Source organism: Acanthochromis polyacanthus, chromosome 15, assembly GCF_021347895.1.
Source record: "Acanthochromis polyacanthus isolate Apoly-LR-REF ecotype Palm Island chromosome 15, KAUST_Apoly_ChrSc, whole genome shotgun sequence".
NCBI classification, from domain to species: Eukaryota; Metazoa; Chordata; class Actinopteri; family Pomacentridae; genus Acanthochromis; species Acanthochromis polyacanthus.
In genome coordinates, this window is record NC_067127.1 from 10243083 (window position 1) to 10255577 (window position 12495).

Sequence of the window (12495 nt, forward strand, 5' to 3'; positions counted from 1 at the left end):
CATGATGCTTTGAAAAATTCACATTTTAGATGGAACTTTACTCAGAGGTTGGAACAAAAATACAGAATATTCGCCATTCTGGTGGCCACGGGGTTAAAATCACTTAACTACAACAATGTCCGTTCGTCTGTCATCTGCTTTTCTTTCTTAACACTTTCTGTCTACAACTACACTGTATACACACTCTACTATCGACTAAAGAGCAGAATGGAGAAAATGAAACAGATTCATTATCCTGGTCTATCAACATATGAGATATATATCATTCGTTAATCCTTGAGGTGCTTTTGATAGTCACTTAATATTGGATTCTAACAAAATGGATAAATTTACATGTAATATGAGCACAAATTAATCCACACTCATGCATACATGAGTAACGGAAACCCTTTTGTACTGAGCTTATTATGTTTAATTAATAAAACACTATGAGCTACCGCAGTTTAACTGACCACAGAAGACATATGTCCACCCATTTCGGTAACTCTTTTGCCAGAGGTGCCATCTTTTCCATTGAGCCAGGATGTATGTTGGGATATTCAGGTCATCGAGTTGCAAAGTGTTGCTCAGGCGTTGACAAAAGAAAAATCTTAAGTTTATTAAACGGAACAGGCTGACAGTCCACACTTTGTTAGGCAGTGAATGAACAGAGTGGTTTTGACAGGCCTAACCTCTTAAGCTTCGGGTCCCACTGAGCTCTGCACAGCTAGAGCTAAATGCCATCTGTCCCAACATCATGAGGCCCCCCAACCTGTCCCCCTACAGTTTAGCATAAAATCATGCAATACTGCATTAAGAAAGAACATAAGATGATTCTAATCATCTGATATTAAGTCCTAAAATAAAGAAATAAATAAACACTTAAAGGCATAATTATTTTTCTGTAAAATGTTTTAAGGCTGCCCAGGTTGAAAGCAAACAATAGCGCTTGCATTCCACCTCATTTGGTTTTCAAAAGGAAACATGTAAGAAAATAGGCACTATGGAACATCAGCAAACAGCTGTTTTAAAATACCTCAGTAAAAGTTGATGAGTAGTTGTTTCCTTTAATAACTTTACATACTCCCGTAGACTTAAAATTTGTCCTACGCTGTACTTCTCTCTCTGCTTACACCAGAGGCTTGGGTCTTGTGCGTCTCTAGATGTCTTGTGTGGTTAAACTTGAAAGTAAAGAGCAGAACAGCCAAAGGACAGAAAAAAAAGGAAGAAATTGCAAATCAAACTAATACTGGTAAAGTTTTAGTTGTGCTACTGCTCCACTATGAGTACATACAAGTCCTCTCATAGTAAGTAACACATTTAACAATATTTAAAGTTTACATGTTTAAAAGCGCTACCCATATTGATTTTTATGGAAAGAAATACAAAGCAGTTCAGTTTAATTTTGGGTCAAGATCCTGCTGTACATTGCTAGCCTCAACCTGACAACCACTTGAACCCCAAATCATTGTTTTCTTCAGTTATTCTCCAATTATGACTCATCAAAATGATTTCGATTCACTTTTGAAAAAAATCTTTTTATGCTTTACCGACGCTCACACACAGCACTGAACAATAAAATAATGATATCACCATATGACCTTTAGTCTCCATCCTTTCACAGTGTTGTCTGCTTCGTTAGCTGTCATCTAATGTTAGGAGCAAAAAACAACCTCTGTGCCCTGTAGTCAATGTGTGTGCTTTAGCACTTCATTAAGGTCCTGGACCTGCACTGTACAAGCAATTGTCCTCCTCTAACAAAAAGATTGATGCATCAGTTGGAGGTAAATTTATCAAAGGAGCCCGATACAATAGACAGAGCCGCCCAAATTATGAAACAGGTCTGTAAGGGGCCTCCTGGTGAGCTATATTGTACTATTTGTTGATGGTCCAGTTTGGACTGAATGACATGTGGTGACATTCGGATCGAAAATAACAGAGAATGGTGCTACACATGTACAATATGAGTCAGTAAATGTGAGTGAGTAAGTGCAGCATGGTGTGCAAGAGTTGTGTGAAATGATGCGGGACTGCCCTCGTGTATACGAAGCCATGCTGAGAAACGCAACCCAGAGACCTCTTAGAATTGCACATTGGCTAAAAACAATTGGGATCTCCGTGAACTGATGTGACATGTGTATTTGTCCCAGCCTTTCCGTTAGGAGCCCTTCTGTAGAGGTAAAAGAAAGAAAAAAAAAAAAAAAAAGCAGCAAGAAAGGGAAGCGTAGGATGAGGAGGGGGCACAACGAGGTCTGAGAGTCGAGAACAATCTGCACAAAATCTGAGGGTGGTTTCATCTCGTGTACCGCCAGATCCAATACAAGGACAGTAATGAGTATTATATAAAACGAAAATGTATAATTCTATCGCAAATTGATTAGTCTTGTGATAAATACTCCTTAAAGGTTGCTATCAAATAATGTGCATTCATACACCAAGATAACTACTTTTAGAAATGTAACAACTCGACAAATAACTGAATAATCCAACAACAGAAAATTCTGCAACTATTCTGCTAATGTTTTTAGTCCTTTTTCTAAGCAAAGCCACAACACGTTCTCTGGTCCCAGCCTTGGGGTTTTTTGGTGTTATCACTTTTAAAATGAACATCTTTGGGGTTTGGACTGTTGTAATGACAAAGCAGGATGTTTGACGACATCGCCACATTTTAGGGATTAATCTAGGAAATAATCAGCAGATTAATCAATAGAAAACTTGTTCACCGCAGTGCCACTAGCCTTAAATCTGCAAAAACAATCTGCTGGGAAGTAAACACATTTAGACTAGTTGCTTAATTTCAGATGTACACTATGGCAGTTTTAATTTGCCAGTAGTTCAGCATGAGACTGGCTGCCATTTAGCCCCTGCACTGGAGTCCCACATGAAATGGACCGATGGCACATCAGACTACTGACTGTCCTGACCATATTTACATCCCATCCCAGTTATTGGATGCATAATTCCTCCACACATCTCTTCAATCTTATATCACACCCGGCCCCATACACACACATGGCTGACTACAATTATAATTTCATATGCCCCAGTGTATCAGCCACCCAAGCAATTTTCTGCCATTTAAATGTGAATTTATGTCTCATGTAAATGAGCGAGGAGTCGATTGAGGCCCATTGGAAGACTGCCCTTTTCCCAGGGAGCATTCTGTTATAGACCTATGGTTATTTCAGGTCTCCGTTCATCACCTTGATTTAACAGATCGCACTGAACGACACCTCACTATCTTATCAACTTCTCTCCTTACCTAAATAGAGTATTGGCAAAAATTACAAGGCAACAATCAAATGTTAAGACGAGCCACTTCAAATTCAAAAACGGGCCTCTCGAGTTCCCAATGACTTAAATGTAATCAGTTCGTGTGGTATGACTATTTTCGACTCATAAAATACACAGTCATTATGTAATGTAAGTCTCAGTTATATTTATGATCAGTTTGCCTCATAAACTTGAACACATGAGTCATGTGTAGGAATGGATCATAAAATTAGAGGTTTTTATAATGAAGAATCTTCTGCTTCTTTATCAGCTGAAGCTCAAAATGTGCCCTCAGATTACAAGGATGTACACTTTTAAACACACAAACCTCAATATCAGTTAGCTTTACCAAGTACTTGTTTTATTTACTTAAACTGTTAATCATGTGGTTCTCTTCAAGCCATCACCTAAGTTTATTTTACCATTTTATTTCTTTAAATGCCTATTTACAATTCTTAGGATAAAGCCCTTGACAAAACATTGTAATTAAGTTCATGTTTCACAGAGTCAGTAATTGGCTGTTTTATTGGCCACATCACAACATAGCAAGCAGTAATATGTGACCTTTATAAAGAGCATTTCTTGACAACCTGGACACCACATGACTTCAGTAACACTCCATCAGAGAGCCGGCTTCTTTCTAGATTCTTTTTTTTCTAAATACGCAACTGTGGATGTCGATAGACACTTGTACCTGTGCAAAATACAGGTAGATATTTTACTCCTTTAAAAAAAGCTTTTTTCTATTCCTCCATATATTTTAAGTGACTAAAAAACAGTGTTGCTTCCACAATTACCAAGGAAAAAAATTTATTGAACCTATAAAAATAGATTTAAGAAGGCAGGCAGGTTTTTTCCCGTATTTAAGTACTCGTGTACGGTGTACAGTTTATTTCCACAGCTACTGACGTAGTTCAGGAGATAAATGTGAAGTGAACCTTACAGCTGGTCAAACTATGTCTGAAAGACAAGACCTTGACCACATGATCGATCACCTGCTCTTATCACAGCAATAACCAGTCCACCTGCTGCTTATCACTCGTGCTCGCCAAAACCTGCAGCAATATTGCAAAACGTGTTGAGCCCTCAGCTTACTCTGCTTCATCTCTTATCCTAAACCCAAGGTCTCTACACTCATCCATCAAAGGTGGTTTGGCCTATACCAAAAAACGATAAGAAATCTGATAGCATCTTGCTTGATAAAATTTGTTGAAAACTTCTGAAACAAATTTGAAATTTGTAAAATAATTGAGAACGAAAAACTGGGATACTTTGTGAGAAGATTTGACAGAACAAAATTTTTTATTCTGGCAATATAAAGGCAAAGTCATAAAACAAGAAAACATGTGGGTAATGCCAATATTGGTCAAATATTAGAACAAAAATAACGAGTTATGTATAATAGAGTCGGGCACACAGAGTTCTTTAGAAACTGCTATCAGGTACATATGGGAAAACAAGATGTTAGGCAGACAAAGAGGAGCATTTTTCGGAGGTTAATAAAGGCCTGTGGTGGTTACAGCGACAGTAAGGCTTGGATAACGCACTGTACTCTGGTCTCCGACAGCTCACAAGATCTAGAGGGGTGATGTTACAATACGAACAGAATAAGCGGCTCCTTCATTCTTTTATTTGTGTATTTCTTGTATTTTAAGACAGTGTGTAAGTCACAAATGTTGCAGACTTCCCCTTGTGCATATGTTACCACAGAACGAAAACCTGTTAGAAACGTTCTACACGACTGTACTGACTGTGTACACAACTGCACCTCTCACCATGGCACCGCACCAATGTGTTGCATGAGTTATGGTGCAGGGCTGAGACAAAGTCCAGAAAAATGCAGTGTTGCAGGTAAAGTGCTGTGTAATTTCAGCCAAGAGAGAGGACTTAAGGGACCAGCAAAAGAGCAATGCAGCTACTGTGCATTTGTGATTGATGGTCTCTGTCTGTGCAATAGCTGACTGAGCAACATGTACATCTCTCTTATTCACACACTTGATGGCATGCACATATCCTATAGCGTGCTCAGCCTAACATATATGCACCGCAATCCATATATGTAATGTGCATGTGGAGTATTGCTTAAAGTAATACACACCGGGCCTGTTGGAGTGGATCGTTTGGCAAAGGGACATACCATGTAACTTCGACGTCTTGGTTAGGAGTCTGACCTGTGATCTTCGTCACACGTCCTCTTTCATCCCCTGCTCTCTCACCCATCTTTTCTTTCTCCCATCATAGTTCGCTGTTGAAAGAAAAAAAAAAAGGAAAAAATATTTAATCTTCAAATTCTAATGTAATGTAAATAACATATGTATTTGTTGATCTATGGATCAACAATGCTGCATACTGTAGGAGCATATTTCCACCAATCCTTGATCCTGTCACGTCTCTGTTGTCTAGTGCCAAGACATGTCTGGTCTGGCTTTTGGCCAGGCTGGGCTGGTCGCCACCACGGCCTCAGCAGCCTAGCAGGCAGGCCTAGCTTAATGCTGACACATCGCTAACATCAGCCAGGGAGAGGAGACCTCTGGGAGATGCTGAAACATCAGCACAGCACCATTTCAGATATACGGGGAGGAATACACTTGCTCATCTACAGCAGAATTCAAGAAATTGTCACAATAACATTGAGGGACAGTATTTTAATAGCATCCTCTTGGAAGACTGAATACTCGCATGTGAGGCTGTGACAACGTGTACTGGCAGGGAAAATGTGGAAATGCACTGACAAGGCCACACCCCTTCAAAAAAAAAACCTACAATCATTCACATACAACCACCATGAAACAACTCTTATTCTACAACAGGGAAACAGACCAAAATAATTACATAGCCTCCGTTTATAGCGGTCATAACACAGTATATGTACATTTTGGATAAATTGGGACATTAGTGGTCGAAATACGACGAGGATTGAAAAAACGCAATCTATTGTATCACTGTGATTTTCAGCATAAATAAACTTTAAAGACGTACCAACACAATGCAGCACCTAAATTCTGCAAAGACGATACAATTCTTCTTTACAAGCCTTTTTTTGGGGTGAACTGACCGAGCTGCATTTCCATTTATAAAAGTGAAGGGCATTCATAAACAATTAGGATACTCTGCATAACTAAAAAGGTAAAAATTACACAAACCCTAAAAAGAAAATTATTGTGTAAGCAAGAACGATATTAAAACTGAGCGTACTCCCTCTCTTCACAATACCGTTATTTTGGCTCACTTTTATATGATTATAATGGCCGCCCTTTGTGCTTAGCAGGCCATGCAAATGAGACTGGCAGCAACGAGCATGTCATCGATATGCAGAGATATAACCAGGAGTGCCACTGATTGATGATGCAAACCTTCTCCCAATAGCCTTGTTTGTGACCTCTGCCTTCTCACCCCTCGAGGGGTTAAACTTATTACCCTTTGACTCACGTGACCTCTGCTTTGAAAGGAGCGAGATTGAAGGATGACCACAGCTTAGGTCCTATTGGCCATTCTCTGACCAAACCGTGGCCAGAGGGCTGACCATCCAAACCCTAGAGGGATGTGACCCTAGCCCTGCCACACGCTCTGTGGATAATACTATTAACAGGTCAATACAAGCCTAAAAAATGGGGGTGGGGGTAAGAACACTACTTTAACCTAAAGGATGAGCATAAGAAAGGGATGAGGGGGAGATATTGTGGAAAGAACAGATTTGCAAGATGGATTTTAAGGTTATTTGTCAGTTCTGTTTGAACAAATGGCCAAGAATTTGATTTGCAAACAGGGTTGCGATGACTTCACCTTGACAAATTTTGAAAAGCATTGACAATGCGAGTAGGGCCATCTTTAAACATTGTTTGACAAAAAAATTAAATAAATAATACCATCATCATGGCATCCTAAAGTAACTCACAAAAGCTACAAAAGTGAGTGAAATGAGTGGGATTGGTCATGTCAAAATGCAGCAAAATAATCAGGTTTTTTTTTGTCTTAGTCATTCTAGTAAAGTCGGACGAAAATTCAATATTCAAAATGAAAAGAAGATTGTAAAATATAGATTTATAATGAATATAGAATTAAAGATTCTGCTGAATACAGAAGTAAAATGCGCATAGTGAGTATACTCATCAATGTAAATGATGAGGGTTGCTTTTCACTGTGCCTCCACCTCAGCATTAACAGAAGAGGGGTGTAGTGGGTGCCACTACACCACGCTACATGGAAGACATGTGCTCTCTTTCTCACACACACACACACACACACACACACACACACACACACACACACACACACACACACACACACACACACACACACACACACACACACACACACACACACACACACACACACACACACACACACACACACACACACACGTTAAGTGAATGTTAGCCATTTTTGCTGCCATCAACCTTATTTCTCTTTAACAAACCATGTAATTGGGTTTGGCCTTGGACCAATTAGGTCTTTATAAGACACTCAGATCTACTTTATAATGAAATGACAAAAAAATACGCAGCACTGCACAACTTCGCTACTTATTAAATTACTGTTCAAAGAATACCGTGAAGTGTTAAAACCAACTGAAAAACTCCCCCAAATCCTTCTGCTCATCTCCAACTCTTCCACAGTCTCCATCATCACTATCACAGTCAAAAAAAAAAAAACACTATTCCTGCTGTAAAGATGGTGCCGTGTAATTCTACTAGAGTTGTTTTGACTAAAAGCCTCTACCCAAACATCATGAATACGCATATGTAGGGTGTATACGGGGCATGCATAATGCGCTAGGTCTACCTCCACCCTTTAGAGTTGAGTGCCAATAAAAATAATAAAATGGAAGACTAAATAATGCAACAAGCAGCCCAAGCTGTGAACCCTATAAAATTTGTTTTGCAAAATGCATTGCGGGATAATAAAATAAAGCAGAAATGAAACACATGCAGCTAATAGAATCTCTCTAAAGTTGTCAGACCTGCGGCTACAGTAGAGCTTGTAAACAACCTTACAAGCACGCATTCGGTGTCACACAAACGCACATGCAATCTCATACAAACACATCAGCAGCAGCACAGGCTCACGGATTACTCTGAAACATGAAGAGAGGAAATTTTCGAACGAGCGAGGAGAGACAGAAAACCGAGGAAAACTGAGTAAGAATTGGCATAAAAGACAAAAATGGGAAGGAAACAAAATCAAACAGTACCTCCTAAAGCATCCATGTCATGAGAGAAGGGTGGGACACCTGCAGAACCTCGCATGGTCTATCCAGAGCTCTTCAGCGACTGCTCCCTCACAGAGCAGAGTGTGTGTATGAGCCAGAGTATGTGTATGTGTCGGTGGCTGAGGGAGGGGATCCTACCATCCTACCCCTCCTCCTTAGGACTGTGCCTCCTTAACAGGATGGAGGGGTAGGTGGGGCCACTGCAATAAAGCAAACACACACACACACATTTCTCTATGGTTGTTATGTCCTCGCTTCTCTCGCTCTTTCCCGCCTCCACACTTCCATCTTTCTGTCTCTTTCCAAGACTTGTTCTCTCCCTCCTTCCCTCGCAGACTTGCTCTCGTTCCTCTTACCTCGTGCTTCCCTCTGAATCTCAGTCTGTCTGCCTGGCTCCTACACTCTCCCTCTACCTTTCATCTCCCACCCCTGTGTACTCCTTGCCCCTATCCCCTCCTCTCCCACTGTATAGTAATATTAACATGCTCTCATTAATCTGGAGAGGAGAGGGACATATGCCGTTTCTGGCTGGTGGTCCACAACCTGCTAAACTCCTGGTGTGTGTGAGTGTGTGTGTTGTGTCCCGTTGGTCTTTAGTCTCATAATACTACAGCGCTAAGATTAAGTGGGACAGTCAGAGAGCATGGTGTGTTAGAGAGATGAAAAGAGAGAAGAGGGACAGCAGAAAGAGGAGAGGAGTGGTGCCACGATCAGCAGCAGCAAAGCGCACTTCTTTTTTTTTAACCTTTTGTAGTTCTTCTTGCTCTGGGTCGCTGTGCCGCCACCCCTCCTTCCCTTCATTCAACCGGCCACCAAGCACAAACCCCAACTGATTCAGGGAGTAGCCATCCCTACATAAATCATTCTCCTATTCCATTGGCCACACATTACATTGAAAATATTGATTTTTCTCCCCCCGCCCCCTGCCGCAGCACTGATTGCAAGGAAACCCTGTACACTGGTCACAAACAGGAAGAGGAAAAACAAACCGCGGGTGTGTTTCGATTGACCACAATGGCGGACTCCGAGCTAAGAAAGGGGGATCTGAGCTGTTCTGCACAGAGTACATATTACGAACAGCCAAACACAGCACGTAAAATACAAAAACGGGAGGTAAACACAGAAAAACAATTCAGTAAAATGAAACAGGCAGTTTTAAACATTTTGCAGTCACATCTGCAAAGCAAGTCAGAGAGCATCACAAGGCACCATTACGTACATGCGTTTCAATATTATCAAATCTGATATCACTCCACAAAGATTAATGATTTAAGTTTGGCTGTAGCTGAATTTAAAAAAGCATGCAGTTTTGGAACTTCAAAGGAGTGTACACCAAACCGTTCAAAAGTGAGATGAAATAACAGCAAATGAAATTCTTTGTTTTGAATGAGCCACTGTCCGAAGATTAACACTGACCATCAGAAGAGCAAACGCTGCCGTTTCCATGACAGCACAGCTGAGGACACTTTGAACTCTGACCTTATACTCCTGGCTGCGCTCTGAAGCGGTGACCAAACCAGGGGTCAATCAAAAAGAAGGTCAGCAGGGGTCAAATGGTAATGACTCTTCTCTGGTTATGCAACCGTCCCGTATCAGCCACCTCCAAATAGCATCTGCGCATTATTCATCCTAATCAGAGCAGTGCACCTTCCAGGAGCACTGAGGGATGCTGCCTTTGTAGCACCAGATAGGTGAGAGGCCATGTGATGATACACAGAGAGCAAAATATAAAAGCTGAAATAGGAATAGATAAAGGCAGGTTCTGATCCTTTCTTACGGAACATTAATGTAGATTTCACTTCAAATTCTAGCAGTTTTGTATTGCTATCAACTTCAGGTATTCCTTTACAAAGCAACTCTGATACTACAAATGGCCAACAGCATTTTGTAATGATGTACTATGACTCGGGACTGACAATGAGGTCAGTGAGCATGACTCCAATGGTGTTTTCAAGAGGAAAAAGGAGCAGCAAAATCTACTAAACAGCTCAAGTTCTACATCTTAACTCATGGTACGCACTGAAAATCCTTAATACGGACTGCGGGCGAGAAGCACCACAAGTTATAATGATGAAGAGCATAATAATCCTGTGAGGTGCATTTGCAGGTACAGTGGATGCCTGTGATGACTCAGCAGAAAACAAAGAGGGGCTCAATGACTGATCACAACAATGAAATGTTCACATCCATCAACGGTGGTGCAGGACAACAGCCAAAACTGCTGGATTTGTCTGCAAAGAATGTAGCTGAAAACACATCTTGAGGAGAGAGGGGGCTTGATCCTGAAGAAAGGATGACACCGTCTTGGGGTAGAGAAACTGGGTTGGAAGAGAAGGGGGAAAGACAGATGAAGGGGTGGAGGGACTGATCAGAGGGGTGCCAGACACAAAGAGGCCAGGCCATGGCTGGTGGCACGCGATGGGCAGATTAACCAGCGTTTCCTCCCCTAACTGAAGCATTAGGACACCTGACTGAGTCCCGCCAATGGCAGCCAGCCAAGGATTTGTGGGTGGGGGGGAGACAAGCTGGGGCTCGCCTTTCAACACTCAGGCTCTTCAACAACACAAAGAGGGGTGGGGTGGTGTTCGTGGGAGGAAAAAAAAAAACGGGGTGATGGGCTGGTGGCTTGGAGTGGGGAGGGAGGGAGGAAGGGGTGCTACAAGCCTTACCCCCCCTTCACCATCTGCTGCCCAGGCTAAGTGAGGACAGGGGTAGGGCCAGAGTGCTGGGTGGAGAATGCGAGCGCGCGTGCACGGAAAGCACACATGTATCTGCGTGCATGCACCTGTTAGTGTGTCAGTGGGTGGGTGGGTGAGTGGAATGGCAGATGGACAGGGCATACTCCTGGCACTGGAGCTTCAATGTTAGTCATCCCACATTAAGGAGTATCCCCCCTTCCCCCACATTCCTAACCCCTGCTACCTAATGCACAGTGCCAGCCAATTCTTTATGTTTCACTCAGTTTGATTAAGACATCCACGATTAGAGACATTATGGGCTGGGTGAGAGGGTGTGTGAACCGCTTATCCATGCGGCTGTTTACTGTAATCAAAGCCAAACAGACACAGCCCCTTTTGCCCCCACGCCACTTAGCAATATCTCATTTATTTAACACAAACGATACATTTTAGCCCTTTTTTCGTATTTTGTCTCTTGTAAATGTAGCTTGTAACTGTACTAGATCGGCTATCTGCAGACAAACATCACTTCTGCCCCAAACTAACTATGCCCATTAACAGATCCTACCCACATTTTACAGTTTCTCCCGGTGTCATTTGCTTTTATTCAAACATACACGCCATCAGTGAGCTGTTTATTTCACCCTGTTTATAAAAAAAGGGGGTCAGAGCAGCAGACAGTTCAGTCTTGCTGGGCAGTAATCTGAAAATGCCTGTAATCCTCCATACAGAGCCCTTCTGGAGACTGTGGTTGTAGTGTTGAGAGGTGTAGCCTCATCTCAGTTTAGCAGCCATGTGTCTGACCAAGCTTGACACGCAACCAGAACCTTACAGCTGCCAGGACACACACTGAGAGATGAGGCACAGTAAAGCTGCCCCGGTCACTCACTGGAATAATTATGCCATTTTTTTTGCCCTATACAATTCAGAGTGAGTGCAGATCACTGAACTTATTCAGCTCAGTGTTGGAACAAGTGGCATAGATTGGGAGCCAATAAAATCATTGCTTTATGCTCGTGCTGTTATAAATTCAGGGTGTGCACGTTACACTAGAAATCACTTTAAGGAATTTCAGTATTTACTTGTCAGCACATCAGGGTTTTAGTTTTTATTTGGGTGACACTGATTCCGAGTTAGTACACGTGAATTCTCCCACGGGACGTCTGTAACGATGAAGTGACACAGGCGCACCTGAAATAAATGGCAAATAAGTCCTTCCACTTTAACTCTTACAGCAGAGTAAGGTGCACAGCTGTAGCTCTTTGGTAACTTTCTCAGTCATGCACCACCTGAAATCTTGAACTTGCCTTGGGTTCAGGGTGAAGAGCACAGGATTCACTGTCATCAGTGTCGTTT

The 12495-nt window shown here is 41.8% G+C and overlaps 1 protein-coding gene across 1 annotated transcript in view; it reads right to left on the reverse strand.

Annotated features, from left to right (window-relative positions):
• Positions 1-8573, reverse strand: part of efemp1 (EGF containing fibulin extracellular matrix protein 1) — a 32323-nt gene extending 23750 nt beyond the window's left edge. Inside the window, exons 1-2 of the mRNA XM_051959467.1 lie at positions 8444-8573; positions 5390-5497 (exon numbers count right to left, since the gene is read on the reverse strand). The gene's annotated coding sequence lies outside the window, so the exon portion shown is untranslated. The remainder of the gene's footprint in view (positions 1-5389; positions 5498-8443) is intronic.
• Positions 8574-12495: the final 3922 nt, after the last annotated feature.